The following is a 5,789-nucleotide window of genomic DNA, read 5'->3' as shown; positions in this document are numbered from 1 at the left end:
ACCAGAATTCCAGCTGCCGGCATTCTCCCTCTTCATGTAAACCTTATAAAATAAGAGAGAAAAGGCATAAGTATTGTACTGTGAAGTGTAATAACAGCCCATAAAGCGATAAGTATCAACATGAAAGCATGATGCAAAATGGACGTATCAACTCCCCCAAGCTTAGACCTCGCTTGTCCTCAAGCGGAAGCTGAGATCAATAAATATGCCCACATGTTTAGAGATAAAGGTGTCGACAAAACAAGATACAGACATGCAGGCATCATGATCATAAATAGAACAAGAATAACATCATATAATCTCTTATGCTAAAGTGATAATTCCTTCACAAAGTAAAGTATGGATCAAGAACCTTATTGAGAATTAACAACCAATAGCCTTTAGTCATTGAAGCAATTGCAATTTATCATAACGTCGGAAAGAGTCAAATAAGAGCTTGTAAAGCAAATCCACATACTCAATCATCCTTTCGTCTTCTACAATTGCTAAAACTCACGCGGTACTCATGATATCAAAGTTTCAGTTGGACACAGAGAAAGATAGGGGCTTATAGTTTCGCCTCCCAACTACTTACCTCAAGGGTAATGTCAACAATAATAATTCATGAATACTTACTTCCAAGTTGACATATGAATATAGATCTTTCCCTAGCATATGACGTTTGCCAAGATAAAGGCGAGATAAGGAATTGGTGTCGATCACCATGACACTTTTAAGGACAAAAAGTAAAGGTACAAGATAGGCCCTTCGCAGAGGGAAGCAGAGATTGTCATGCGCTTTTGAGGTTTGGATGTGTGGCCTCTTAGTGTGAAGGAACATCACTTTATATTGCCTCCTGTGATAAAGAACTTTATTATGCAGTCTGTCGCTTTTATGTCTTCCTCATCACAGGTTCGTACAAAGATTATTTTCCACACACTAATAGATCCTACATATTTAGGGAGCAATTTTTATTGCTTGCACCGATGACAACTTACTTGAGGGATCTTCTTCAATCCATAGGTAGGTATGGTGGACTCTCATGGCAAAGCTGGGTTGAAGGTTTATGGATGCAAAAGTAGTATCTCTACTTAGTGCGGAAGTTTTGGCTGATATGAGGTGGAAGCAATCATGACATGCTAAGGGATCTCTAGTCATATAACATTGTTCAGAACCAAGCAAACATAATTCATTATGTTGTCTTCCTTGTCCAACATCTACTTCTAAGCATGTAATAGTTTAGTGAGTGTTCACAATTATAGATGGTGCCCAAGATGATATATTTATATGTGAACCTCTCCTTCTTTATTACATCCTATTAATTGCAGCAATGACCAAGGTCTACGTGTGTCCACCCGCAACAAGTTTCAATCAACATTCTTTTTATATGTGAAGCCAACACTTCCCATAAGATCATTACATGATCTTTCATGCTTTTGTTCTCTCATTATTCTTTTCTTTAGATCATGGCATGAAGCAAGGCCCTTAACTAAAACACTCTTTATTATATGACTCATAAGCTCGAATACATTGGGGGTGACACAAAGCAAAACTCAAGCCTAGAACACTAAGAACTTTACACTACTAGGAAAAAGATAAAATCAAAAAGGATCGAACTAAGAAAAAGGTAAAGGCAAAATATGTGATGGTGATACGATACTGGGGCAACTCCCCCAAGCTTGGCACAAGCCAAGGGGATTGCCCATACCCGTGCTTAGTTGTCTTCCTTCGAAGGTGATGGTGGTGGAGTTGTCCTGTCTTTTGATTCCAAGAGGGCCATCAATCTTTGATTTATACCTTGGAGCTCTGTGATATGCTTCTCCAGCAAAACAACTTCACGGGTGAGATAAGTATTACGAACACGAGTTATTTCACATAACCTCAAGAGCTCGATCAAGGATGGAGGTCAAAGGTGGAGGTAGGGTTGAAGAAAATCCTCTTCCTCAGCTTCTTCCTTGTTGAGCACAGATTGCCCTTCGTCCAACGCCGGATTCTCCTCCCTACTTTTGCCCTTAGTTTCTTCAAGCAGCTTTTCCTTAGCCTCCATGACCTCCATTCTTTTCAGATCAGCATTTACTTCTTCATAGACTTGAGGGAGATCGTTCTCCCCAACACATTCCTGAGACGACATCCTTGCCCTAAATCTGCGGCAAAAACAGGCTCGAAACAAAAACAGAGGATAGTTTCGTGATACGAGGGTCAGACCTTTCGGGAGAATATATAATGAATTTTTCTCGGCCAAAAGGAGTACTCCGCAAGAAAACGGAGTCCGGGAGGCACACGAGGTGCCCACAAGCCACCCAGGCGCGACCAGGGGGGTAGGTCGCGCCTCGCAGGCTTGTCGCCCCCTCGTGCGCTTTCCGGACTACTTTAATTTTTTCTATTTTTCTAAAAAAAATCCAAAACAGAGAAAAATTGCTATTGAAAAAGTTTTGGAGTCGGTTTACTTACCGAATCACATACCTCTTCGTTTTTGGAGTCTAAAACAGGCTGATAAATATCCCTTATGTACTCCTCCGGAGTTATGGTATTTATAATATTGCTTTCAACATTTATGGGAGTACGTGAGATATAATGCTTGATTCTTTGCCCATTTACCACCCTCGGAAAATTACCTTCCGTGTTGTTGATCTTGATGGCACCGGAACAGTATACCTCCTCAACAATGTAAGGACCTTCCCATTTAGAGAGAAGCTTGCGTGCAAAAAATCTTAAACGAGAATTGTATAGCAAGACATAATCACCTACATTGAACTCACGTTTTTGTATCCTTTTATCATGCCACCTCTTAACTTTTTATTTAAATAACTTGGCATTTTCATATGTGTGAGCTCTCCATTCATCCAGTGAGCTAATATCAAATAACCTCTTCTCACCAGCAAGTTTGAAGTCAAAGTTGAGCTCTTTGATTGCCCAATAAGCCTTATGCTCTAGGTCAAGAGGTAAATGACATGCTTTACCGTAAACCATTTTGTACGGAGACATGCCCATGGGATTCTTATAAGCAGTTCTATAAGCCCACAGTGCATCATCAAGCTTCTTAGAACAATTCTTTCTAGACCTATTAACAATCTTTTGCAGAATTAGTTTAATCTCTCTATTACTTATCTCTACTTGACCACTGGACTAAGGATGATAGGGAGATGCAACTCTATGGTTGACATCATACTTAGCAATTGTTTTACGGAAAGCACCATGAATGAAATGTGAACCGCCATCAGTCATTACATATCTAGGGACTCCAAATCTAGGTAAAATAACTTCTTTAAGCATCCTAGTACAGGTGTTGTGATCAGCACTACTAGTTGGGATAGCTTCTACCCACTTAGTAACGTAATCAATAGCAACTAGGATATGAGTATACCCATTGGACTTTGGAAAATGTCCCATATAATCAAAACCCCAAACATCAAATGGTTCAATGACAAGTGAATAATTCATAGGCATTTCCTGACGTTTACTGATATTACATATTCTTTGACATTCATCACAAGACAAGACAAACTTACGGGCATCCTTGAAGAGAGTAGGCCAATAGAAACCTGATTGCAATACCTTGTGTGCAGTTCTATCTCCAGCATGGTGTCCTCCGTAAGCCTCGGAGTGAAACTTCTGCAGGATCTGTCCCTGTTCATGCTCAGGTACACAACGTCTAATAACACCATCTACTCCTTCTTTATAAAGGTGAGGATCATCCCAAAAGTAATGTCTCGAATCAAAGAAGAATTTCTTCTTTTGCTGGTATGTGAAACTAGGTGGTATATATTTGGCAACAATATAATTTGCATAATGAGCATACCACAGTGTACTACGTGAAGCATTGATGAAATTCAATTGCTCATTAGGAAAGCTATCATCAATAGGTTGTGGGTCATCAAGAACGTTCTCCAACCTAGACAAGTTATCTGCTACGGGGTTCTCAACACCCTTCCTATCAACAACATGCAAATCAAATTCTTGCAGCAAGAGAACCCATCTGATAAGTCTAGGTTTAGCATCTTTCTTTTCCATGAGGTACTTAATAGCAGCATGATCAGTGATGGGGTTATAGTCCTAGGGTAGGGTCATAGTGATGGGGTTGAAGGCGCGAGAATCGAGGCGTCAGGCGCTACTCAAGCGCGCTGGCGTCATCCCCGCTGAGCGCGCGGAAACCGAAATTTGAGGATCCCGGAAAATCCGCTACTGTCAGTTGACTAGTCACGTCAAGAGATACCCTGGAAGCACTCGGTTTCCGACAGTTTGTTCCACAAAGATTTCCACTCGGATCGTTGGTCAGAGAAGATAAAATGGATCGAGGCAAGAAACGTCAAAGTCACATCCGTTCCAGTCGGATCCAAACTTCAAGCATCGCTTCGTCGTTCCAACCCCAATCCATTCGGGGACTAATGATGGGGTTATAGTCCTAGGGTAGGGTCATAGGCCTGCCCTGTAAGTCCTACCCAAGGACTACCCCTCATAAGGGACAAGGCCCTTAGTCAGTTCCGACTGAACTAAGGAGTCCCCATCGTCCAGTCGGTAACAGGTCCTCGACCATCCAGTCGGAAACTAGCATTCGGAGAGTATCCAACTAACCGACTGGATGCCACTCGGAACATCGTAACCCCCCTGGAGGGAAACGGTCGTACGTTTCCCGGTGCATTTATTAGCATTTAGGACGTACGTTACCTGTAACGTATGCATTCAATCGCCACTACTCCATCCCTGTACCGGAACCGTTGTGGAGGGCAGCGCACTCTATATAAGCCACCCTCCCCCGCTGGTGCAGGGGTTAGCAAATCATTGTATTCCATATTCCACTCGACAACAAGCTCCCAGAGCACTGAGACGTAGGGCTATTACCTCCACCGTAGAGGGGCCTGAACTCATACAACCTCGCCGTAGCTGGGACTCTGCCCATCCTTTTCGTACCCTACACATCTATTGTCAGGCTTATACCCACGACAGTTGGCGCCCACCGTGGGGCAGGCGTCTAAGTGACTTCCGGTGAGTTTGCGACTACTTCCTTTTGTCATGTCGTCCGGTGGAGATTCGAGCATGGGTCACCAGATCTTCTTCGGCGCTCTCTCCTTCATCGTCGATGATTCGGCGTGGCTTCGGGATGCTCCTCTCGATGTCGAGGCGCTTCCCCGTCGTGGGGCTACACACTTCCGTGCCGGCGCCCGCGACATTCTTCTTCTCCAGCAGTCGGCTCCGGTGTCGACCTACACCTCCATCACGCGCCGCAGCAAGCGGTCCCCCCATCCGCGACATCCAGCGTCTTCACAGGTGGCGGTTCTAGAGTCAGTTGTGGTTGCCCCGCCGTCCCAGTGCTCGGGCTCGGTTCCGACTGAGTTTCCTACTGAGTACGCGGGTCGCGGGCCTGCAGCAGAAGTACACATGGCCAATTCCCATGAAGTTCCCCGTCAAGCTGGCCGAAACGAGCACGAGATCGGCGAAACGTCCGGCGCACGTCGTCCGCCTCGCCGTTCTGCCAGTCGGCACACTCGGCGGAGCAACGTGGAGCTGTTCCGCACACCCCTCCTCAACTTGGCTGCGGCTGCCAAGATAGCCAATTCCCTTCAGCCGACTGATTCAGAGGCTGGCAGGGGGATCGAGCAAATCCGCGCCCTGTTGCACACGGCGCAGCAGCAAAATTCGGTGGTCTCCGAGTCGCACAACAGGATCTACAATAGTTCTGTTCATGCGAATACGCATCGGTCAGTTCATAGCCCTGGTTCTCATCAGCGACACAGAGGAGGCAGTCGTTCCATAAATCCCGAAGATCGTCGCCGTTCACGCACCCCTCCGCGAGGTGGGCCCTACGGGCCCCG

This window comes from Hordeum vulgare, chromosome 6H (genome assembly GCF_904849725.1).
Source record: "Hordeum vulgare subsp. vulgare chromosome 6H, MorexV3_pseudomolecules_assembly, whole genome shotgun sequence".
NCBI classification, from domain to species: Eukaryota; Viridiplantae; Streptophyta; class Magnoliopsida; order Poales; family Poaceae; genus Hordeum; species Hordeum vulgare.
Note: the sequence above shows the minus strand (reverse complement) of the source record.